The sequence below is a fragment of the Oncorhynchus masou genome, unplaced genomic scaffold (assembly GCF_036934945.1).
Source record: "Oncorhynchus masou masou isolate Uvic2021 unplaced genomic scaffold, UVic_Omas_1.1 unplaced_scaffold_978, whole genome shotgun sequence".
In the NCBI taxonomy this organism is placed as follows: Eukaryota; Metazoa; Chordata; class Actinopteri; order Salmoniformes; family Salmonidae; genus Oncorhynchus; species Oncorhynchus masou.
The window spans coordinates 25,243-50,312 of NW_027016292.1; the positions used below are offsets into that span (position 1 = coordinate 25,243).

The 25,070-nt window shown below is 49.8% G+C and overlaps 1 protein-coding gene across 1 annotated transcript in view; it reads left to right on the top strand.

The window, feature by feature from the left end:
• Window positions 1-25,070, top strand: part of creb5b (cAMP responsive element binding protein 5b) — a 72,613-nt gene that overhangs the window by 21,076 nt on the left and 26,467 nt on the right. The window lies entirely within an intron of this gene.

Genomic DNA, 25,070 nt, shown 5'->3' on the forward strand with positions numbered 1-25,070 from the left:
AGGGGAATAGGGTGGTGTGTTGTGTTGGGTCAGGGGAATAGGGTGGTGTGTTGTGTTGGGTCAGGGGATAGGGTGGTGTGTTGTGTTGGGTCAGGGGATAGGGTGGTGTGTTGTGTTGGGTCAGGGGATAGGGTGGTGTGTTGTGTTGGGTCAGTGGATAGGGTGGTGTGTTGTGTTGGGTCAGGGGATAGGGTGGTGTGTTGTAATGGGTCAGGGGAATAGGGTGGTGTGTTGTGTTGGGTCAGGGGAATAGGGTGGTGTGTTGTGTTGGGTCAGGGGATAGGGTGGTGTGTTGTGTTGGGTCAGGGGAATAGGGTGGTGTGTTGTGTTGGGTCAGGGGATAGGGTGGTGTGTTGGGTCAGGGGATAGGGTGGTGTGTTGTGTTGGGTCAGGGGAATAGGGTGGTGTGTTGTGTTGGGTCAGGGGATAGGGTGGTGTGTTGTGTTGTGTTAGGGGATAGGCTGGTGTGTTGTGTTGGGTCAGGGGATAGGGTGGTGTGTTGGGTCAGTGGATAGGGTGGTGTGTTGTGTTGGGTCAGGGGACAGGGTGGTGTGTTGTAATGGGTCAGGGGATAGGGTGGTGTGTTGTGTTGGGTCTGGGGATAGGGTGGTGTGTTGTGTCAGGGGATAGGGTGGTGTGTTGGGTCAGGGGATAGGGTGGTATGTTGTGTTGGGTCAGGGGAATAGGGTGGTGTGTTGTGTTGGGTCAGGGGATAGGGTGGTGTGTTGTGTTGGGTCAGGGGAATAGGGTGGTGTGTTGTGTTGGGTCAGGGGATAGGGTGGTGTGTTGTGTTGGGTCAGGGGATAGGGTGGTGTGTTGTGTCAGGGGATAGGGTGGTGTGTTGTGTCAGGGGAATAGGGTGGTGTGTTGGGTCAGTGGATAGGGTGGTGTGTTGTGTTGGGTCAGGGGACAGGGTGGTGTGTTGTAATGGGTCAGGGGATAGGGTGGTGTGTTGTGTTGGGTCAGGGGATAGGGTGGTGTGTTGTGTTGTGTCAGGGGATAGGGTGGTGTGTTGGGTCAGGGGATAGGGTGGTATGTTGTGTTGGGTCAGGGGAATAGGGTGGTGTGTTGTGTTGGGTCAGGGGATAGGGTGGTGTGTTGTGTTGGGTCAGGGGAATAGGGTGGTGTGTTGTGTTGGGTCAGGGGATAGGGTGGTGTGTTGTGTTGGGTCAGGGGATAGGGTGGTGTGTTGTGTCAGGGGATAGGGTGGTGTGTTGTGTCAGGGGAATAGGGTGGTGTGTTGTGTTGGGTCAGGGAATAGGGTGGTGTGTTGGGTCAGGGGATAGGGTGGTGTGTTGTGTCAGGGGATAGGGTGGTGTGTTGTGTTGGGTCAGGGGATAGGGTGGTGTGTTGTTTTGGGTCAGGGGATAGGGTGGTGTGTTGTGTTGGGTCAGGGGATAGGGTGGTGTGTTGTGTCAGGGGATAGGGTGGTGTGTTGTGTCAGGGGAATAGGGTGGTGTGTTGTGTTGGGTCAGGGAATAGGGTGGTGTGTTGGGTCAGGGGATAGGGTGGTGTGTTGTGTCAGGGGATAGGGTGGTGTGTTGTGTTGGGTCAGGGGATAGGGTGGTGTGTTGTGTCTGGTCAGGGGATAGGGTGGTGTGTTGTGTTAGGGGATAGGGTGGTGTGTTGTGTTGGGTCAGGGGGATAGGGTGGTGTGTTGTGTTGTGTCAGGGGATAGGGTGGTGTGTTGTGTTGGGTCAGGGGATAGGGTGGTGTGTTGTGTCAAGGGAATAGGGTGGTGTGTTGTGTTAGGGGATAGGGTGGTGTGTTGTGTTGGGTCAGGGCATAGGGTGGTGTGTTGTGTTGGGTCAGGGGAATAGGGTGGTGTGGTGTGTTGTGTTGGGTCAGGGGATAGGGTGGTGTGTTGTGTTGGGTCAGGGGATAGGGTGGTGTGTTGTGTTGGGTCAGGGGATAGGGTGGTGTGTTGTGTTGTGTCAAGGGATAGGGTGGTGTGTTGTGTTGTGTCAGGGGAATAGGGTGGTGTGTTGTGTTGGGTCAGGGGAATAGGGTGGTGTGTTGTGTTTGGTCAGGGGAATAGGGTGGTGTGGTGTGGTGTGTTGTGTTAGGGGATAGGCTGGTGTGTTGTGTTGGGTCAGGGGATAGGGTGGTGTGTTGTGTTGTGTTAGGGGATAGGGTGGTGTGTTGTGTTGGGTCAGGGGATAGGGTGGTGTGTTTTGTTGGGTCAGGGGAATAGGGTGGTGTGGTGTGGTGTGTTGTGTTAGGGGATAGGGTGGTGTGTTGTGTTGGGTCAGGGGATAGGGTGGTGTGTTGTGTTGGGTCAGGGGATAGGGTGGTGTGTTGTGTTGTGTCAAGGGATAGGGTGGTGTGTTGTGTTGTGTCAGGGGAATAGGGTGGTGTGTTGTGTTGGGTCAGGGGAATAGGGTGGTGTGTTGTGTTTGGTCAGGGGAATAGGGTGGTGTGGTGTGGTGTGTTGTGTTAGGGGATAGGGTGGTGTGTTGTGTTGTGTCAAGGGAATAGGGTGGTGTGTTGTGTTGTGTTAGGGGATAGGGTGGTGTGTTGTGTTGGGTCAGGGGATAGGGTGGTGTGTTGTGTTGGGTCAGGGGAATAGGGTGGTGTGGTGTGGTGTGTTGTGTTAGGGGATAGGGTGGTGTGTTGTGTTGGGTCAGGGGATAGGGTGGTGTGTTGTGTTGGGTCAGGGAATAGGGTGGTGTGTTGTGTTGGGTCAGGGAAATAGGGTGGTGTGTTGTGTTTGGTCAGGGGAATAGGGTGGTGTGTTGTGTTGGGTCAGGGGATAGGGTGGTGTGTTGTGTTGGGTCAGGGGATAGGGTGGTGTGTTGTGTTGTGTCAAGGGATAGGGTGGTGTGTTGTGTTGTGTTAGGGGGTAGGGTGGTGTGTTGTGTTGGGTCAGGGGATAGGGTGGTGTGTTGTGTTGGGTCAGGGGAATAGGGTGGTGTGTTGTGTTGGGTCAGGGGATAGGGTGGTGTGTTGTGGTGTGTTGTGTTGGGTCAGGGGATAGGGTGGTGTGTTGTGTTGGGTCAGGAGAATAGGGTGGTGTGTTGTGTTGGGTCAAGTGAATAGGGTGGTGTGTGTTATGCATTAGGGATGTCAGGATAGCTGACCCTCACAGCATGGTGGAGGAACTGCTGTGGAGAGGTGGGACGGACGGACGGACACAGGCCAAAGCATTATATCGCTACTCGGAGCCAGAGCTCATCAGGCTATAGCCAGCACTCTCCCTCACAGCCCTGATCTCAGTCCAGCCCTGCACCACTCGCTCAGTAGCAGCTGACATAGTCGTAGAAGTGTGCACACGCTGTGTGTGTTTGTGTGTGTGGAAACACACTATTCTATTCCTGAAAGTCTATTTCTTAGATGGTTTGATGTCATTGTTTGTTTGATGAAAGTCTTTCTCTCTCCATTTGTGTGGACAGGAAGAGCCACAACAAGCCCTTATCAACTTCCACACAATGTCTCTCTGTGTGCCAACCACGGGACATAAGTCAGAAATGTGAGCGGGTTCCAATTTGAAAGTGGTGTAGTCTCCGACCGTGGGTTCGTATCTGTTGAATGTAAAGCTGTTATCACCTGTTCCTTTCCCTCTGCCGTTCAGTTGGTTTAGAAAAATGCGGACAGATTTAAAAAGCTCTGCTTCTGAGCTGCAGCTCGTGTATAAAAATGTGTTATTTATTATCTGGGTAATTATCTATTGTTTACATTGTTACTAGGGACAATAAATGTGTCACTAAGCGTCAGGCTTGGTGCTGAGTTTCTTATGAGGTAAACAATACTATATGTTCCTACACTGCAGCTCTGTTGGCCACGGACCTGGCACGGGATGGGCCCATGACATCATTCTTGGCACGCTCTAAATGTACTCCTTTTTACTTGAGGAGGGAAGAAAAGCGAGTTTCTCTTAAAGAAACATTTCATAATATGCACTGAGACCAGCCATCACAGCTATCCTGATGCAAGAGTTGGAGTTTGAGCCGATGGATGGTTTTCACCTCAACTCTTCATCCACACAGTTTTAGTTTTATGATCCTACTAAACCTGTATATTGTTTTAAAACCCGATCAAACTATAGGTTTATTTGACCATTGAAATACTTGTTGTACTGAATTCTGCAAAACACATCAAATATGTAGGCCAGAAATACCAAGTGTACGAGAGAGTCATATTTACAGAGTTGTTCAATGAGGTCAAGAAAGAAGAGGCGATTTCCACCTTCACTCCATGTTGAGTGATCAACTGTGTCAAGTCACCTTCACTCCATGTTGAGTGATTAACTGTCAAGTCCCCTTCACTCCATGTTGAGTGATTAACTGTGTCAAGTCACCTTCACTCCATGTTGAGTGATTAACTGTGAAGTCACCTTCACTCCATGTTGAGTGATTAACTGTGAAGTCCCCTTCACTCAATGTTGAGTGATTAACTGTGTCAAGTCACCTTCACTCCATGTTGAGTGATTAACTGTGTCAAGTCACCTTCACTCCATGTTGAGTGATTAACTGTGAAGTCACCTTCACTCCATGTTGAGTGATTAACTGTGTCAAGACACCTTCACTCCATGTTGAGTGATTAACTGTGAAGTCACCTTCACTCCATGTTGAGTGATTAACTGTGTCAAGTCCCCTTCACTCCATGTTGAGTGATTAACTGTGTCAAGGCCCCTTCACTCCATGTTGAGTGATTAACTGTGTCAAGTCCCCTTCACTCCATGTTGAGTGATTAACTGTGTCAAGTCACCTTCACTCCATGTTGAGTGATTAACTGTGTCAAGTCACCTTCACTCCATGTTGAGTGATTAACTGTGTCAAGACACCTTCACTCCATGTTGAGTAATTAACTGTGAAGTCCCCTTCACTCCATGTTGAGTGATTAACTGTGTCAAGTCACCTTCACTCCATGTTGAGTGATTAACTGTGTCAAGTCACCTTCACTCCATGTTGAGTGATTAACTGTGTCAAGTCCCCTTCACTCCATGTTGAGTGATTAACTGTGTCAAGTCCCCTTCACTCCATGTTGAGTGATTAACTGTGTCAAGTCCCCTTCACTCCATGTTGAGTGATTAACTGTGTCAAGGCCCCTTCACTCCATGTTGAGTGATTAACTGTGTCAAGTCCCCTTCACTCCATGTTGAGTAATTAACTGTGAAGTCCCCTTCACTCCATGTTGAGTGATTAACTGTGTCAAGTCACCTTCACTCCATGTTGAGTGATTAACTGTGTCAAGTCACCTTCACTCCATGTTGAGTGATTAACTGTGTCAAGTCCCCTTCACTCCATGTTGAGTGATTAACTGTGTCAAGTCCCCTTCACTCCATGTTGAGTGATTAACTGTGTCAAGTCCCCTTCACTCCATGTTGAGTGATTAACTGTGTCAAGGCCCCTTCACTCCATGTTGAGTGATTAACTGTGTCAAGTCCCCTTCACTCCATGTTGAGTGATTAACTGTGTCAAGTCCCCTTCACTCCATGTTGAGTGATTAACTGTGTCAAGTCACCTTCACTCCATGTTGAGTGATTAACTGTGTCAAGTCACCTTCACTCCATGTTGAGTGATTAACTGTGTCAAGTCACCTTCACTCCATGTTGAGTGATTAACTGTGTCAAGTCCCCTTCACTCCATGTTGAGTGATTAACTGTGTCAAGTCACCTTCACTCCATGTTGAGTGATTAACTGTGTCAAGTCACCTTCACTCCATGTTGAGTGATTAACTGTGAAGGCCCCTTCACTCCATGTTGAGTGATTAACTGTGAAGTCCCCTTCACTCCATGTTGAGTGATTAACTGTGAAGTCACCTTCACTCCATGTTGAGTGATTAACTGTGAAGTCCCCTTCACTCCATGTTGAGTGATTAACTGTGTCAAGTCACCTTCACTCCATGTTGAGTGATTAACTGTGAAGTCCCCTTCACTCCATGTTGAGTGATTAACTGTGTCAAGTCATTTGTAACTACTTACACCATTAAATGGTATGAGAGCGAGAGAGAGGAAGATGGAGAGTTAGAAAAAGAGAGAGAGTAACAGAGACAGACAGACAGGCGGAGAGAGAGAGAGAGAGAGAGAGAGAGAGAGAGAGAGAAACAGACAGCACCTCTGGCTAGACCATGGGTTGTGTTATAGAAGAATTTCAGCAGCAGACAATAGGAGTGTATCTCCAGGTTTTGAAAGCAACATCTGTATGAATGGTGGCATTGTCAGGGGGTGATGTCATTGGAGAGAGGGACGGTGAGCCAAGGACACAACTGAACGTGAGCTCTACTGCTGCAGCCGTTGTGTCACAACGGACTGACTGCTAGTGTGTAGGGTTAAACTGTGCCTGTGTGTGAGCGAGCGTGCTGTGTTTGTGTGTGTCGTGAGCGTGCTTTTGCACTGTGTGTGTGTGTTGAGACAAACAGTGCCTCTTGCAGTGTGTGTCTGTACAGGTTAAAGTGAGGCATAACGGAGGAGATCTAACAGGGATACAGAGACTTACAGGTCAACTAGCATCCTTCTACATATTGTCAAACGTCAGTATTTCTCCACAGACAGTTTCTCAGAAAATGTGAGCTTGGTGAGGGTGTACAGTGAAGGGTTAAAACACTAACATTAACAGTGTGTGTGTCTGCCAGCTTATCTGTGGTGAGGCCTGACAAGGAAGGGAGAGATAGAGGGAGGGAGTTAGAGAGGTGGGAGTCTCCTTCCACCATGGTGCCCACACCAGGGGCTTAGAGTAGGGTCACAACCCACCCACAACCATGGACCACAGTCATATTCCACACCAGGGGCTTAGAGTAGGGTCACAACCCACCCACAACCATGGACCACTGTCATATTCCACACCAGGGGCTTAGAGTAGGGTCACGCCCCACCCACAACCATGGACCACAGTCATATTCCACACCAGGGGCTTAGAGTAGGGTCACGCCCCACCCACAACCATGGACCACAGTCATATTCCACACCAGGGGCTTAGAGTAGGGTCACAACCCACCCACAACCATGGACCACAGTCATATTCCACACCAAGGGCTTAGAGTAGGGTCACGCCCCACCCACAACCATGGACCACAGTCATATTCCACACCAGGGGCTTAGAGTAGTGTCACAACCCACCCACAACCATGGACCACAGTCATATTCCACACCAGGGGCTTAGAGTAGGGTCACAACCCACCCACAACCATGGACCACAGTCATATTCCACACCAGGGGCTTAGAGTAGGGTCACGCCCCACCCACAACCATGGACCACAGTCATATTCCACACCAGGGGCTTAGAGTAGGGTCACAACCCACCCACAACCATGGACCACAGTCATATTCCACACCAGGGGCTTAGAGTAGTGTCACAACCCACCCACAACCATGGACCACAGTCATATTCCACACCAGGGGCTTAGAGTAGGGTCACAACCCACCCACAACCATGGACCACAGTCATATTCCACACCAGGGGCTTAGAGTAGGGTCACAACCCACCCACAACCATGGACCACAGTCATATTCCACACCAGGGGCTTAGAGTAGGGTCACAACCCACCCACAACCATGGACCACAGTCATATTCACAAGCATAGGAATATGGCTCAAAACACCTCTTTTCTACTTGTGAGTTCCTCTCTGTGTGTGTGTGTGTGTGTGTGTGTGTGTGTGTGTGTGTGTGTGTGTGTGTGTGTGTGTGTGTGTGCGTGTGCGCGTGTGCTTGTGTGCGTGTGTGTTTTTTTCACGCGTGAACATGTGTGTGTGTGGGAGAGGGACAGAGGGGCAGAGGGCAGGGGCGGAGCAGTGTGTCTGCTGTATTTTGTCTTTGGGTGACTGCGTGTTGTTTTAGCTGTGCTGATGGGAGGCTGATGGGAGGCGTATGTGTGAAGGCCTTCAGGGTACGGTTCAGGGCCTGTGAATGGGACAGGACTAGCCTCCAGGGCTCCCTCCCCTCCGGCAGGGCTCGGCCAGGGTAAACCAGCCAGCCGGCCAGCCAACACCAGATGGGGAGATGGCTAACACTTTATGTAACCTCTCTGACCAGTTCCTCATCGACAGTTACAACTCCTCAACAACAACCGTGAACACATCAATGTCAACCACACCCCTTCCTGTTAACATTTCTTACATAGTGTCATAGATTCACTCATTAGTACAGACTTCCTATTTCCCATGAGATTCATTGCCTGTTAACGTATTTTCTGGCCTCAGTAACATCACTTCCTCATGGCTGTGGGTGTCAGCTCTCTCCAAGTCACCTCTCTCTCCACTCTGTCAGGTTTGGTTCCCAATGTTAGAGTAAATGCTACAGCTAAATGTAGCACGTGACATGTTAGTTCATAATGACAAGAGAAACACATTCTGAAGGAAAACACAATTAGAAGTCAATTACAGGGGCCTCCCGAGTGGGTAGTGGTCTAAGGCTCTGCATCGCAGTACTAGCTGTGCCACTAGAGATTCCGGGTCGAGTCCAGGCTCTGTCGCAGCCGGCCGCGACCGGGAGACCCATGGGGCGGCACATAAATGGCCCAGCGTTGTCCGGATTAGGGGAGGGTTTGGCCGGCAGGGATGTCCTTGTCCCATCACTCACTAGCGACTCCTGTGGTGGGCCGGGCGCAGTGCACGCTGACACGGTCGCCAGGTGCACAGAGTTTCCTCCGACACATTGGTGCGGCTGGCTTCCGGGTTAAGTGGGTCGTGTTTCAGAGGACGCACCTTTGCCTCTCCCGAGTCCGTACGGGAGTTGCAGTGATGAGACAAGACTGTAACTACCAATTGGATATCAGGAACTTGGGGAGAAAAAGGGGTAAAAGTAACAAAATAAAAAAGAGGTCAATTCCGGTGGTTAGCCAATCAGAGGCAGACAGACAGAACCATATGGTAACACCAACCCAGTTGACCCAGTTGTTAACCAGTCAACAGTTGACCCAGTTGTTAACCATTCAACAGCTGACCCAGTTGTTAACCATTCAACAGTTGACCCAGTTGTTAACCATTCAACAGTTGACCCAGTTGTTAACCATTCAACAGTTGACCCAGTTGTTAACCATTCAACAGTTGACCCAGTTGTTAACCAGTCAACAGTTGACCCAGTTGTAAACCATTCAACAGTTGACCCAGTTGTTAACCATTCAACAGTTGACCCAGTTGTTAACCAGTCAACAGTTGACCCAGTTGTTAACCATTCAACAGTTGACCCAGTTGTTAACCAGTCAACAGTTGACCCAGTTGTTAACCATTCAACAGTTGACCCAGTTGTTAACCATTCAACAGTTGACCCAGTTGTTAACCATTCAACAGTTGACCCAGTTGTTAACCAGTCAACAGTTGACCCAGTTGTTAACCATTCAATAGTTGAGTTGACCCAGTTGTTAACCAGTCAACAGTTGACCCAGTTGTTAACTGTTTCAGCCAGTTAGGGAAAGTGATCTGTTAGTCTAGTGACCTGTGTAACCACACTGAACAAAAATATAAAGTATAAAAAAATATATATATAAAATATAAAGTTTGTGAAGTTTTGGTCCCATGTTCCCCAGGCCCTTTTTTTAAGGTGGATTGCATATCTGTATTTTCCAGAAATCTATAGATTAGGGCCTGATGAATTCAAATAGACTGATTTCCTTATATAAACTGTAACTCAGTAAAATCTTTGAAATTGTAGTATGTTGCATTTATATTTTTGTTCAGTATATGTCCGATAAACAGAAACTTTATCAGAGTCTATTAATACAAACTGTCAAATAAATATTTCAATTTATGATTCAGATGAATGATTTTGGAAGCACTACTTTCCACATTCCTTCTACTCTCAATCTGAAATAGCCTCAGCAAGGTGCCTTTTGTTTCAATTTGCCTCTAACATTAGATTAGTCCAGGCACTTTGTTCCTGACTGTGCTCCTGTGAGCATATGTCTCTCTCCCTCTCTAGCTCATCCACCCCTCTATCTCTCTCTCCTTGTCTGTCTGTCTTCCTTTGCCCCTCTCCCCCCAGAGGCTGGGGTTTTGTAGTAATAACCCTGTCGGCTGGTCCACAGAGCCCTGCTTTACAAGAGGAACCAGTGGGGATGTAGAGTCTGGAGGCAGAAAGGCCAATCCATTAGACTGACAGGGAGGAAAGAGAGAGAGGGAGAGGGGGAGGGAGAAAGAGGCAGAGGGAGAGAGAGAGAGAGGCTGCCAAGTGTATGTTTAGCCTGCTGTGTGTGTGTGGGGGGTGGGGGTGGGGGCAAGGGGGGGGGGGGGGGGGGGGCATCTCGCTGCCTGCCCTGCGCACCAATGTGGCTCCGTATGAACAGCACTGCAACATACCGGGGTCGTCTGGGCCTGGCAGAACAGAACAGCCCATCTTCCTCCATCTGTCCATCTGTCCCTCCCTCCCTCTCTCCCTCTCTCCCTCTCTCTCTCTCTCCCTCTCTCCCTCTCTCTCTCTCTCTCTCCCTCTCTCCCTCTCTCCCTCTCTCCCTCTCCCTCTCTCCCTCCCTCCCTCCCTCCCTCCCTCCTCTGGGGCCACAGGGAGGCTGTGCTCGGCTCGGCCCAGTGGGGGAAGGGAAGGAAGGAGTGACTCTAGTTACAGTACAGAGAGACTCCCACTACCTTCCACCAGGCTGCCTGTCGTCCTCCTGTAGTCCCAGAAGAAATCAGTTTAGCAGAGAGGGGGTACAGGAGAGGTGGAGGGAGGAGTGGGGGAGCGGTTCCTGCCTCTCTGGGGAATGTGGGTAATGTAATAAAAGTGAACTAATGGGGGGGGGGGACACATGGAGGAGTGGATAGTGGGTATGGAAGGCAGGCATTGGTGGGTAGAGGTGGTGGTGTTGGGGTGGTTGAGGAGATGTTGGGGAAGGGGTGGGGGAGGTTGAGGAGATGTTGGGGGAGGTTGAGGAGGTGTTGGGGAGGGGTGGGGGAGGTTGAGGAGGTGTTGGGGGAGGGGTGGGGGAGGTTGAGGAGGTGTTGGGGGAGGGGTGGGGGAGGTTGAGGAGGTGTTGGGGGAGGGGTGGGGGAGGTTGAGGAGGTGTTGGGGGAGGGGTGGGGGAGGTTGAGGAGGTGTTTGGGGGGGTGGGGGAGGTTGAGGAGGTGTTGGGGGGTGGGGGAGGTTGAGGAGGTGTTGGGGAGGTGTGGGGGAGGTTGAGGAGGTGTTGGGGGGTGGGGGAGGTTGAGGAGGTGTTGGGGGGTGGGGGAGGTTGAGGAGGTGTTGGGGGGTGGGGAGGTTGAGGAGATGTTGGGGAGGTGTGGGGAGGTTGAGGAGGTGTTGGGGGAGGGGTGGGGGAGGTTGAGGAGGTGTTTGGGGGGGGTGGGGGAGGTTGAGGAGGTGTTGGGGGGTGGGGGAGGTTGAGGAGGTGTTGGGGAGGTGTGGGGGGAGGTTGAGGAGGTGTTGGGGGGTGGGGGAGGTTGAGGAGGTGTTGGGGGGTGGGGGAGGTTGAGGAGGTGTTGGGGGGTGGGGGAGGTTGAGGAGATGTTGGGGAGGTGTGGGGGAGGTTGAGGAGGTGTTGGGGGGGGGTGGGGGGGAGGTTGAGGAGGTGTTGGGGGAGGGGTGGGGGAGGTTGAGGAGGTGTTGGGGGAGGGGTGGGGGAGGTTGAGGAGGTGTTGGGGGAGGGGTGGGGGAGGTTGAGGAGGTGTTGGGGGAGGGGTGGGGGAGGTTGAGGAGGTGTTTGGGGGGTGGGGGAGGTTGAGGAGGTGTTGGGGGGTGGGGAGGTTGAGGAGGTGTTGGGGAGGTGTGGGGGAGGTTGAGGAGGTGTTGGGGGAGGGGTGGGGGAGGTTGAGGAGGTGTTGGGGGAGGGGTGGGGGAGGTTGAGGAGGTGTTGGGGGAGGGGTGGGGAGGTTGAGGAGGTGTTTGGGGGGGGGGGAGGTTGAGGAGGTGTTGGGGGGTGGGGAGGTTGAGGAGGTGTTGGGGAGGTGTGGGGGAGGTTGAGGAGGTGTTGGGGGGTGGGGGAGGTTGAGGAGGTGTTGGGGGGTGGGGGAGGTTGAGGAGGTGTTGGGGGGTGGGGGAGGTTGAGGAGATGTGGGGGAGGTTGAGGAGGTGTTGGGGGGGGTGGGGGGAGGTTGAGGAGGTGTTTGGGGAGGGGTGGGGGAGGTTGAGGAGGTGTTGGTGGAGGAATTATACCCTCTACATTTATGGCACAGGGGCTCACTGACACTCTCTCCCTCCCTTCTATAGCTGCCGCAGACAGGGAACCCATGCGGTGGTTTTTAGGGGCTGGGGGAGGAGAGTTAGAAGGGTCTGGGCCCACAAAGATTGTTACCAGGAAAGTCACGGCTGTAGATGTGTAGCCTCATTATACATCCTGTTAGCAGAAGTACAGTACAGAGTAAACACGCTGGCTGGCTGAACATGTCTGACGAGAAGAGACTGACATGACGCAGGGTATTGAAACAAACCAGGGTTTTAATACAGTGCCTTGCAAAAGTATTCGGCCCACTTGAACTTTGCGACCTTTTGCCACATTTCAGGCTTCAAACATAAAGATATAAAACTGTATTTTTTTGTGAAGAATCAACAACAAGTGGGACACAATCATGAAGTGGAACGACATTTATTGGATATTTCAAACTTTTTTAACAAATCAAAAACTGAAAAATTGGGCGTGCAAAATTATTCAGCCCCTTTACTTTCAGTGCAGCAAACTCTCTTCAGAAGTTCAGTGAGGATCTCTGAATGATCCAATGTTGACCTAAATGACTAATGATGATAAATACAATCCACCTGTGTGTAATCAGGTCTCCGTATAAATGCACCTGCACTGTGATAGTCTCAGAGGTCCGTTAAAAGCGCAGAGAGCATCATGAAGAACAAGGAACACACCAGGCAGGTCCGAGATACTGTTGTGAAGAAGTTTAAAGCCGGATTTGGATACAAAAAGATTTCCCAAGCTTTAAACATCCCAAGGAGCACTGTGCAAGTGATAATATTGAAATGGAAGGAGTATCAGACCACTGCAAATCTAACAAGACCTGGCCGTCCCTCTAAACTTTCAGCTCATACAAGGAGAAGACTGATCAGAGATGCAGCCAAGAGGCCAATGATCACTCTGGATGAACTGCAGAGATCTACAGCTGAGGTGGGAGACTCTGTCCATAGGACAACAATCAGTCGTATATTGCACAAATCTGGCCTTTATGGAAGAGTGGCAGGAAGAAAGCCATTTCTTAAAGATATCCATAAAAAGTGTTGTTTAAAGTTTGCCACAAGCCACCTGGGAGACACACCAAACATGTGGAAGAAGGTGCTCTGGTCAGATGAAACCAAAATTGAACTTTTTGGCAACAGTGCAAAACGTTATGTTTGGCGTAAAAGCAACACAGCCCATCACCCTGAACACACCATACCCACTGTCAAACATGGTAGTGGCAGCATCATGGTTTGGGCCTGCTTTTCTTCAGCTGGGACAGGGAAGATGGTTAAAATTGATGGGAAGATGGATGGAGCCAAATACAGGACCATTCTGGAAGAAAACCTGATGGTCTGCAAAAGACCTGAGATTGGGACGGAGATTTGTCTTCCAACAAGACAATGATCCAAAACATAAAGCAAAATCTACAATGGAATGGTTCAAAAATAAACATATCCAGGTGTTAGAATGGCCAAGTCAAAGTCCAGACCTGAATCCAATCGAGAATCTGTGGAAAGAACTGAAAACTGCTGTTCACAAATGCTCTCCATCCAACCTCACTGAGCTCGAGCTGTTTTGCAAGGAGGAATGGGAAAAAATTTCTGTCTCTTGATGTGCAAAACTGATAGAGACATACCCCAAGCGACTTACAGCTGTAATCGCAGCAAAAGGTGGCGCTACAAAGTATTAACTTAAGGGGGCTGAATAATTTTGCACGCCCAATTTTTCAGTTTTTGATTTGTTAAAAAAGTTTGAAATATCCAATAAATGTCGTTCCACTTCATGATTGTGTCCCACTTGTTGTTGATTCTTCACAAAAAAATACAGTTTTATATCTTTATGTTTGAAGCCTGAAATGTGGCAAAAGGTCGCAAAGTTCAAGGGGGCCGAATACTTTCGCAAGGCACTGTAGCTGTTCACTCTCTTCTCTGTCCATTTAAAGCCCAGGATAATATTTCTTTACCACTTTAAAAGTGACCCCACATACAGGCCTGGGTAGGTTAGGTTCAATGTTCTGTAACTCCACATACAGGCCTGGGTAGGTTAGGTTCAATGTTCTGTGACCCCACATACAGGCCTGGGTAGGTTAGGTTCAATGTTCTGTGACCCCACATACAGGCCTGGGTAGGTTAGGTTCAATGTTCTGTAACCCCACATACAGGTTAGATTAAAGATATAAAACTGTAAGTCAATGTTCTGTAACTCCACATACAGGCCTGGGTAGGTTAGGTTCAATGTTCTGTAACTCCACATACAGGCCTGGGTAGGTTAGGTTCAATGTTCTGTAACTCCACATACAGGCCTAGTTAGGTTAGGTTCAATGTTCTGTAACTCCACATACAGGTTAGATTAGGTTCAATGTTCTGTAACTCCACATACAGGCCTGGTTAGGTTCAATGTTCTGTAACTCCACATACAGGCCTGGTTAGCTTAGGTTCAATGTTCTGTAACTCCACATACAGGCCTGGTTAGATTAGGTTCAATGTTCTGTAACTCCACATACAGGTTAGATTAGGTTCAATGTTCTGTAACTCCACATACAGGCCTGGGTAGGTTAGGTTCAATGTTCTGTAACTCCACATACAGGCCTAGGTAGGTTAGGTTCAATGTTCTGTAACTCCACATACAGGTTAGGTTAGGTTCAATGTTCTGTAACTCCACATACAGGTTAGATTAGGTTCAATGTTCTGTAACTCCACATACAGGTTAGATTAGGTTCAATGTTCTGTAACTCCACATACAGGCCTGGGTAGGTTAGGTTCAATGTTCTGTAACTCCACATACAGGCCTAGGTAGGTTAGGTTCAATGTTCTGTAACTCCACATACAGGCCTGGTTAGGTTCAATGTTCTGTAACTCCACATACAGGCCTGGGTAGGTTAGGTTCAATGTTCTGTAACTCCACATACAGGTTAGATTAGGTTCAATGTTCTGTAACCCCACATACAGGCCTGGTTAGGTTCAATGTTCTGTGACCCCACATACAGGCCTGGTTAGATTAGGTTCAATGTTCTGTAACCCCACATACAGGCCTGGTTAGATTAGGTTCAATGTTCTGTAACCCCACATACAGGCCTGGTTAGATTAGGTTCAATGTTCCCTAACTAGTGATGACTCGGGCGACTCCAAAGGGCCTCAGGTCCCCAGAGAGCCCTCTGCTCCACTCTTAAGAGGAATGAAAGTGTGTCCCCATGACCTGATCTGGTTTGATTGACTCATCCCGGCTCAGGCTCCATCGTTTCCCACTCGTCCCTGTTCTTCCCCGCTCTGGCGTTCTCCTCTCGGGGTTAATAGTGATGAAGTCATATGGCCAGGCCAGTGAGGGAACAGGGGAAACCTGAGTGGCTGTTCAGGACGTGACCAGAGCACTCACACGGACATCAGTCACACCGGGCCGACTGAGCTGGTGTCAAATAGGAAGACAGCATGAATAAATAGCATTAATGACACCACATTAATGAGAGGGGGGGGTGATACAAGAGGTCAGAGGTCAGGGTTTAGACGTCAGACAGTAAATGGCTTCTTCCCTCCAGGAGAAGGCATCTTCCGTCCAGTAGCTGGGGTTTTATGTTTAATCTGTGTGGCAGCATTTTATCAACGTGGAACATTGAATGGTAAAAGACAAACTAACCTTGACAACCTGTGTCCTTACTACTGTCTATATTCTCCCTCCTAATACATGGGGATTATATCCTTAGTTATATCATTACTTTTCCATTTTACCAGCTCTTTCTGTTGCTGTATTATATGGCTGAAAGGTTGAGACAGGGTTGGTCCATCCAAACACCAGACTGTTGTCCTCTTCCTCCACACTGTGTACCATCCTCCGCTGTCAGAACACCTACTACCAACACGACAGGCCAACACCTGCACTGACATCATGACTGTTCTGTGGCCTGGCTACATGTTGCCGCGGGGAGAGGGAGAAACCAGTGTGTGTGTGTTATTACAGGTTAATGCAGGTGGTGGTTAAGTCTGGGTGATGAGCACAGTCTGAGCCAAACACAACCATGTGTTAAAGTACATTAGAGGTCATGATGAAGGGGTTTGGGAGAGACAGTGGTTACGTCCCCAATGGCACCCTATTCCCTTTACAGTGCACTACTTTTGACCAGGGTCTAAAGGGTTCTGGTCAAAAGTAATGCACTATATAGGCAATAGTGTGCCATTTGGGACGTAACCACAAGCCTGCTGATGATCATCACCGTGGAAGGCCCGTCGGTCTGTTCATTTGCGTCACTGTGGGTCCGAATGCAGCCTACCAGGACCATAAGTTTGGGCTCAGCTTAGTGGAGCTGAGTTAGATCTGGGACAGTTTGAGCCAAGTCATTCAGTTGTGTCAGATGAAACCAGTGAGTAGAAGAGTGGGAACCTGGCCTGTATCACGGTGAGGGAATCTTTATCTCTCCTTCTCTCTCTTTATCTCCTTCTCTCTCTTTATCTTCATCTCTCTCTATATCTTTCTCTCTCTTATCTTCATCTCTCTCTATATCTTTCTATCTCTATATATATTTCTCTCTTTCTATATCTTTTTCTCTCTTTATCTTCATCTCTCTCTATCTCTATATTTCTCTCCCTATCTCTATCTTCCTCTCTCTCTATCTCTATATTTCTCTCTCTTTCTATATCTTTCTCTCTCTTTATCTTCATCTCTCTCTATCTCTATATTTCTCTCTCTTTCTCTCTCTCTTCTCGTTTGCGACAGAGTTGCTTTGTTTGCTGCAATACATGACAGGTTGATTTGGTTCCAGGTTTACAGATCCCTGCCTGGTTCACAGATCCCTGCCTGGTTCACAGATCCCTGCCTGGTTCACAGATCCCTGCCTGGTTCACAGATCCCTGCCTGGTTCACAGATCCCTGCCTGATTCACAGATCCTTGCCTGGTTCACAGATCCCTGCCTGGTTCACAGATCCCTGCCTGATTCACAGTTCCCTGCCTGGTTCTCTTAGATGCTTTGTTTTTTAATCATACAGACCGTTGTTTAGTAGTGTCATGTGCAGTGGAACGTTTTGTGTTGTAGATCTACAGCTCAGACTGACTGTATCGTAGGTGAAGTCCATTGTTACGTACCTCCATCAGTGCTTCTCTTCTCTGCTGTGTGGCTGGTCTCAGCTATATATATATATATATCCCATTTAGCAGACGCTTTTGTCCAAAGCGACTTACAAGTCGGCTGGGGCCACTACTTTTACATATGGGTGGCCCCAGCGGGAATCGAACCCACGACGCTTGGCGTTGCAAGCGCCATGCTCTACCGACTGAGCCACACAGGTGTGGCTGGTACAATGTACTGCTTGATTATGAGTTCCGTGAGTTCAAGTCTCTCTGTCGTGAGTGTGTCTGTTGTTATGGTTACGGGCTGTGTGTGTCGGGTGTAGCTAGCACTGTGTTTTAACCTTGAGAGCAGACTCTACTAGCTACAGTACGCTGCCTGACTGTGACACACTGGACCTGCATCCCAGAGGGCACCCTGTTCCTTTAGAGTGCACTTATTGTGACTTGGGCCCTCGTGCACTATAAATATACTATAAATATACTATTTGGTGCTGTTCGGGCGGCAGTCTGCGGCCTCTCCTCTCCTCTCCTCCTGATGGAGGTTAATTCAGTTAAAAGCCAGATAGATAGTAGAGACGGCCCTGCCAGCTGGACTCCTCTCACAATACAGGGCTGATAAATGAGCACTTTGCTGGGCCCGGAGGCCAGGCTGACTCTCTCTCTCTGTGTGAGTGGAGGGGAGACTGGAAGCTATCCACTCCCCCGCCTCTTCTCCCTCCACCCCTCTATCCCCCACTCCCCTGACGTTTGGCTGGCATGGAGCCAGGCAACATCAGCCCCAGCCCCACCTCCCAGCCCTATACCCCTTCCCCCAGCCCCAGCCCCAGCCCCAGCCCCAGCCCCAGCCCCACCTCCCAGCCCTATACCCCTTCCCCCAGCCCCAGACAGGCACATTAGTGGGTCTGCAGTGCAGTGCAGAGCAGACAGTGGTGGATGGGGCAGTCACATTCCACTGCCTGGGTCTCTGCTCTGGCCTCTGTGGGAACGTGGCTCAGGACATGAGATTGGCTGCTATGATTGAGTGGTGGAAGATAGGCGGACAGCTGCCCAGCCTGATTGGCTCCCGCTATCGCAGGGGAGGGGCCACAGGTCTGGGTGTTGATTGACAGGTTGAAGGCTGAATGGGAAGGTGTTATGGTGGCCTGTCAGGGTCAGATGACTTCCTCAGACAGTAGAGCCACATGGAAGGAGTCCATGTCAGCAGTCTGGGGAATAGTAGTGATGTGGTATCAGACTGCTTTTTGTCTGTTAGGTGCAGTGTACATTTAGTAAGGAGGTCGAGACAGTAAATACACATCGAATGATGCTTTGTTATAAGCAACAGATACAGTGGCCAGAATCACCATTGGTTTTGGTGCTTGCTTTTTTTTCACAAACCAGTTATGTGATTGATTGCTTCACTCACACTTCCATTTTACCAACTCTCACAGAGCTAATGGAGGGAGGGAGGGACGGACGGGTGGGGGAGGGAGGGACGGACGGGTGGGGGAGGGAGGGACGGACGGGTGGGCGGGTGGGCGGGTGGGCGGGAGGGAGGGAGGGAGGGAGGGAGGGAGGAAGGGAGGAAGGGAGGGAGGGAGGGAGGGACGGACGGACGGACAGGCGGGCGGGCGGGAGGGACGGACGGACGGACAGACAATCGGACTCCAGTATTCTCAACCCCCCCCGGTGCTGCAGCCTGGTATAACCGACCCTCTGAGTCTGTATACAGCTACAGACAGACAGACCTGATCTAACCCACTGTGCTGTAGTCTAGACAGGTCTGATCTAACCCATTGTGCTGCAGACAGACAGGTCTGATCTAACCCACTGTGCTGCAGTCTATACAGGTCTGATCTAACCCACTGTGCTGCAGACAGACAGACCTGATCTAACCCACTGTACTGTAGTCTATACATGTCTGATCTAACCCACTGTGCTGCAGACAGACAGACCAGATGTAACCCACTGTGCTGTAGTCTAGACAGGTCTGATCTAACCCACTGTGTTGTAGTCAAATCAAATCAAATTTTTATTTGTCACATACACATGGTTAGCAGATGTTAATGCGAGTGTAGCGAAATGCTTGTGCTTCTAGTTCCGACAATGCAGTAATAAACAACAAGTAATCTAACTAACAATTCCAAAACTACTGTCTTATACACACAAGTGTAAGGGGATAAAGAATATGTACATAAAGATATATGAATGAGTGATGGTACAGAGCAGCATAGGCAAGATACAGTAGATGGTATCGAGTACAGTATATACATATGAGATGAGTATGTAAACAAAGTGGCATAGTTAAAGTGGCTTGTGATACATGTATTACATAAAGATGCAGGAGATGATATAGAGTACAGTATATACGTATACATATGAGATGAATAATGTAGGGTATGTAAACATTATATTAGGTAGCATTGTTTAAAGTGGCTAGTGATATATTTTACATCATTTCCCATCAATTCCCATTATTAAAGTGGCTGGAGTTGAGTCAGTGTGTTGGCAGCAGCCACTCAATGTTAGTGGTTGCTGTTTAACAGTCTGATGGCCTTGAGATAGAAGCTGTTTTTCAGTCTCTCGGTCCCAGCTTTGATGCACCTGTACTGACCCCGCCTTCTGGATGGTAGCGGGGTGAACAGGCAGTGGCTCGGGTGGTTGTTGTCCTTGATGATCTTTATGGCCTTCCTGTAACATCGGGTGGTGTAGGTGTCCTGGAGGGCAGGTAGTTTGCTTCCGGTGATGCGTTGTGCAGACCTCACTACCCTCTGGAGAGCCTTACGGTTGTGGGCGGAGCAGTTGCCGTACCAGGCGGTGATACAGCCCGCCAGGATGCTCTTGATTGTGCATCTGTAGAAGTTTGTGAGTGCTTTTGGTGACAAGCCGAATTTCTTCAGCCTCCTGAGGTTGAAGAGGCGCTGCTGCGCCTTCTTCACGATGCTGTCTGTGTGGGTGGACCAATTCAGTTTGTCTGTGATGTGTATGCCGAGGAACTTAAAACTACCCTCTCCACTACTGTTCCGTCGATGTGGATAGGGGGGTGTTCCCTCTGCTGTTTCCTGAAGTCCACAATCATCTCCTTAGTTTTGTTGACGTTGAGTGTGAGGTTATTTTCCTGACACCACACTCCGAGGGCCCTCACCTCCTCCCTGTAGGCCGTCTCGTCGTTGTTGGTAATCAAGCCTACCACTGTTGTGTCGTCCGCAAACTTGATGATTGATTTGGAGGCGTGCGTGGCCACGCAGTCGTGGGTGAACAGGGAGTACAGGAGAGGGCTCAGAACGCACCCTTGTGGGGCCCCAGTGTTGAGGATCAGCGAGGTGGAGATGTTGTTGCCTACCCTCACCACCTGGGGCGGCCCGTCAGGAAGTCCAGTACCCAGTTGCACAGGGCGGGGTCGAGACCCAGGGTCTCGAGCTTGATGACGAGCTTGGAGGGTACTATGGTGTTAAATGCTGAGCTGTAGTCGATGAACAGCATTCTAGTCTAGACAGACCTGATCTAACCCACTGTGTTGTAGTCTAGACAAATCTGATCTAACCCACTGTGCTGTCGTCTAGACAGATCTGTTCTAACCCACTGTGCTGTAGTCTAGACAGGTCTGATCTAACCCACTGTGCTGTAGTCTAGACAGACCTGATCTAACCCACTGTGCTGTAGTCTAGACAGATCTGATCCAACCCACTGTGCTGTAGTCTAGACAGACCGGATCTAACCCACTGTCCTGTAGTTTAGACAGACCTGATCTAACCCAATGTGTTGTAGTCTAGACAGACCTGATCTAACCCACTGTGTTGTAGTCTAGACAGATCTGATCTAACTCACTGTTCTGTTGTCTGGTTTCTGTGGTATGTTAACCCCTGTGTTGTCGTCTAGGCCAGTCTAAGCCAGACCAGGCCAGTCTAGGGTCTAGGCCAGCCCAGGCCAGTCTAGGCCAGTCTAGGCCAGTCTAGGCCAGGCCAGTCTAGGCCAGTCCAGTCTAGGCCAGTCTAGGTCATTCCAGGACATTCGGCCAGTCTAGGCCAGTTTAGGCAAGTCCAGGCCAGTCTAGGCCAGTCTAGGCCGGTCCAGGCCAGTCTAGCCAGTCCAAACCAGTGTAGGACAGTCTGGCCAGTCCAGGCCAGTCTAGGCCAGGCCAGTCTAGGCCAGTCTAGCCAGTCCAAGCCAGTCTAGGCCAGTCTAGCCAGTCCAGGCCAGTCTAGGCCAGTCTAGCCAGTCCAAGCCAGTCTAGGCCAGTCTAGCCAGTCCAAGCCAGTCTAGGCCAGTCTAGCCAGTCTAGGCCAGTCTAGCCAGTCCAAACCAGTGTAGGCCAGTCTAGGCCAGTCTAGCCAGTCTAGGCCAGGCCAGTCCAGGCCAGTCTAGGCCAGTCTAGCCAGTCCAGGCCAGTCTAGGCCAGGCCAGTCTAGGCCAGTCTAGCCAGTCTAGGCCAGGCCAGTCCAGGCCAGTCTAGGCCAGTCTAGCCAGTCCAGGCCAGTCTAGGCCAGGCCAGTCTAGGCCAGGCCAGTCTAGGCCAGTCTAGCCAGTCCAGGCCAGTCTAGGCCAGTCTAGCCAGTCTAGCCAGTCCAGGCCAGGCGCTGACTGTGAGAAGCGCTGTTGAGGCTGAGGTGGAGGTGGAAGTGGTTGACATGGATAATTGAGTGACTGTCAGTGACTGACAAAACAACAGAAAAATTGCTGATGCACAACCACATTTCAAACTTGCACCTTGTGTATTCTACTATTCTAACTCTCAGCAGTAAGTTGAGACCCCGACTGAGTTCGCCTGGAGCCGGCCCTGCTGAGAAGTGTTGAGTTGTGTGTGTTGGAGTGTGTGTGTGGCTGAGTGTGTGTGTCTGTGTGCGTGTGTCTGTGTGCGTGCCCGTGTGTGTGTGTGTGTGTGTATAGAGTTATATTAGTGCTGATGTTGAAGTACTTATAATAGAGAGGAAAGGATTGCTTTAGCTCCTGAAGGTTCTGGGAACAGAACAGGAACCATGACAGCAGTAGGATCTATGAAGGTAATATGAAGAACAGGAACCATGACAGCAGTAGGATCTATGAAGGTAATATGAGAAACAGGAACCATGACAGCAGTAGGATCTATGAAGGTAATAGGAAGAACAGGAACCATGACAGCAGTAGGATCTATGAAGGTAATAGGAAGAACAGGAACCATGACAGCAGTAGGATCTATGAAGGTAATAGGAAGAACAGGAACCATGACAGCAGTAGGATCTATGAAGGTAATAGGAAGAACAGGAACCATGACAGCAGTAGGATCTATGAAGGTAATAGGAAGAACAGGAACCATGACAGCAGTAGGATCTATGAAGGTAATAGGAAGAACAGGAACCATGACAGCAGTAGGATCTATGAAGGTAATAGGAAGAACAGGAACCATGACAGCAGTAGGATCTATGAAGGTAATATGAGGAACAGGAACCATGACAGCAGTAGGATCTATGAAGGTAATATGAGGAACAGGAACCATGACAGCAGTAGGATCTATGAAGGTAATATGAAGAACAGGAACCATGACAGCAGTAGGATCTATGAAGGTAATATGAGGAACAGGAACCATGACAGCAGTAGGATCTATGAAGGTAATATGAAGAACAGGAACCATGACAGCAGTAGGATCTATGAAGGTAATATGAAGAACAGGAACCATGACAGCAGTAGGATCTATGAAGGTAATATGAAGAACAGGAACCATGACAGCAGTAGGATCTATGAAGGTAATAGGAAGAACAGGAACCATGACAGCAGTAGGATCTATGAAGGTAATATCAGGTAGCACTGATCTATACACTGAATATAGGAAACACTGCTAAGAGGAGCATGACATTGGTTAACCTTTGATATAAATCCCAATGCTGTCAGGTGGTTCCTAGTAAGTACAGTAGGAGATGAGAGCCAGACAGGCAGATATAAACTCTATGGCTGTGCCAGGAACAGACTGAAACAGGCTTAGCAGGCTGATGCTTTCACTGGTCCCATAGAACGGGATGCTACAGTACATGACAACCTAGATATGATGAATGGCCCATACTTGTCACTCAAAACTTCCTACATCGTAAACTATGCAGGCCAGCTGTGTGCATCAAATACCTGAGATACTGTTGTTTTGTTTTCCACATTGCTAAGATGTTACTGTGGCGTGTGGAGCATGCTGCGTGCATCAATCCTTCATCTGAGACAGCTAGAGTTCCCCTGAAGGAGGGTGAGAGAGAGAGGAGTGAGGAAGGGAGGGGTGTTGAGGCAGGAGGAGGAGGAGAGGGTTGATGTGCTCTTTATCTCTCTCACTCTTTCTTTGGCGTGGTGACCCAGGGAATCATGAATGTGAAGGTTGTTAAAGAGACATGGAGGCCTGGAGAAGGCCTGGAGGAGGAGGCCTGGAGGAGGAGGCCTGGAGGTGGAGGCCTGGAGGAGGCCTAGAGGAGGCCTGGAGGAGAAGGCCTGGATGAGGAGGCCTGGAGGAGGAGGCCTGGAGGAGGAGGCCTGGAGGAGAAGGCCTGGAGGAGGAGGCCTGGAGGAGGAGGCCTGGAGGAGGAGGCCTGGAGGAGGAGGCCTGGAGGAGGAGGCCTGGAGGAGGAGGCCTGGAAGAGGAGGCCTGGAGGAGGAGGCCTGGAGGAGGAGGCCTGGATGAAGAGGCCTGGAGGATGAGGCCTGGAGGAGGAGGCCTGGAGGAGGCATGGACAGACTGGACTGACTGACTGAGTGACAGCAGCGGGGAGGTAGTGGGTGGGGGGTGAGACGGGGGAGATAGGGGAGAGAGAGAGGGGTAAAGGAAGAGATGGACATTGGAGAGAGAAAACAGATGGAGAGAGACAGGAGATGGAGAGAGAGGAGATGGAGAGAGAGGGGATGAGAGACAGGAGATGGAGAGAGACAGGAGATGGAGAGAGAGGAGATGGAGATGGAGAGAGACAGGAGATAGAGAGAGAGGAGATGGAGAGAGACAGGAGATAGAGAGGAGATGGAGAGAGAGGAGATGAGAGACAGGAGATGGAGAGAGACAGGAGATGGAGAGAGACAGGAGATGGAGAGAGAGGAGATGGAGAGAGAGGAGATGAGAGACAGGAGATGGAGAGAGAGGAGATGAGAGACAGGAGATGGAGAGAGAGAGGAGATGGAGAGAGAGGAGATGAGAGACAGGAGATGGTGAGAGACAGGAGATGGAGAGAGACAGGAGATGGAGAGAGACAGGAGATGGAGAGAGAGACAGGAGATGGAGAGAGACAGGAGATGGAGAGAGACAGGAGATGGAGAGAGACAGGAGATGGAGAGAGACAGGAGATGGAGAGAGACAGGAGATGGAGAGAGAGGAGATGGAGAGAGAGGAGATGGAGAGAGAGAGGAGATGGAGAGAGACAGGAGATAGAGAAAGGAGATGGAGAGAGGAGATGGAGAGAGAGGAGATAGAGAGAGACAGGAGCGAGAGAGAGAGAGGAGATTGAGAGTTAGCAGGCAACATAAGACTGACAAAACTGAATTGAATGGATTGACAATTTTAGTTAGTAAGTTTATAGATTTTGTGCCAATGATGAAAATCCCATTAACACTACCGTAAAGCTCCAGTACAGTTCCTCTTTATGTTAAGTGAGCACCTTTCAGAATGAAGCCCCAGCCAATCCACTACAGTCATTACAGTGGCAGTCCCAGACTCAACACTCTCTCACACTGTTATTCCAAAACCTCCTCCCAAATGGAACAGAAAAATGAAAAGGTGCAGACATGTTTTTTTAATATTATGACTAAGTTAGTTCTCAGCAGATCAGACGTGCAGGGAGTGCAGCAGACACGTTTTGGAACTTGTATGTTTGTATTCGCATTTGAGTGGGTGATTTTTCCCTTTCCTTGGGGGCTGTCTCTTTAAGTGTCTGCCCAAACAAACAGACACTTGAGGAGTGGTGTGTGTGGTGGGACTGGTAAACACCAGGAATACAAGAGCACCTTGAAAAGCCCTCTCTCTCTCCCCCCATCTCTCTGCCTCTCTCACTGTCTCCCCCCTCTCTCTCTCTCA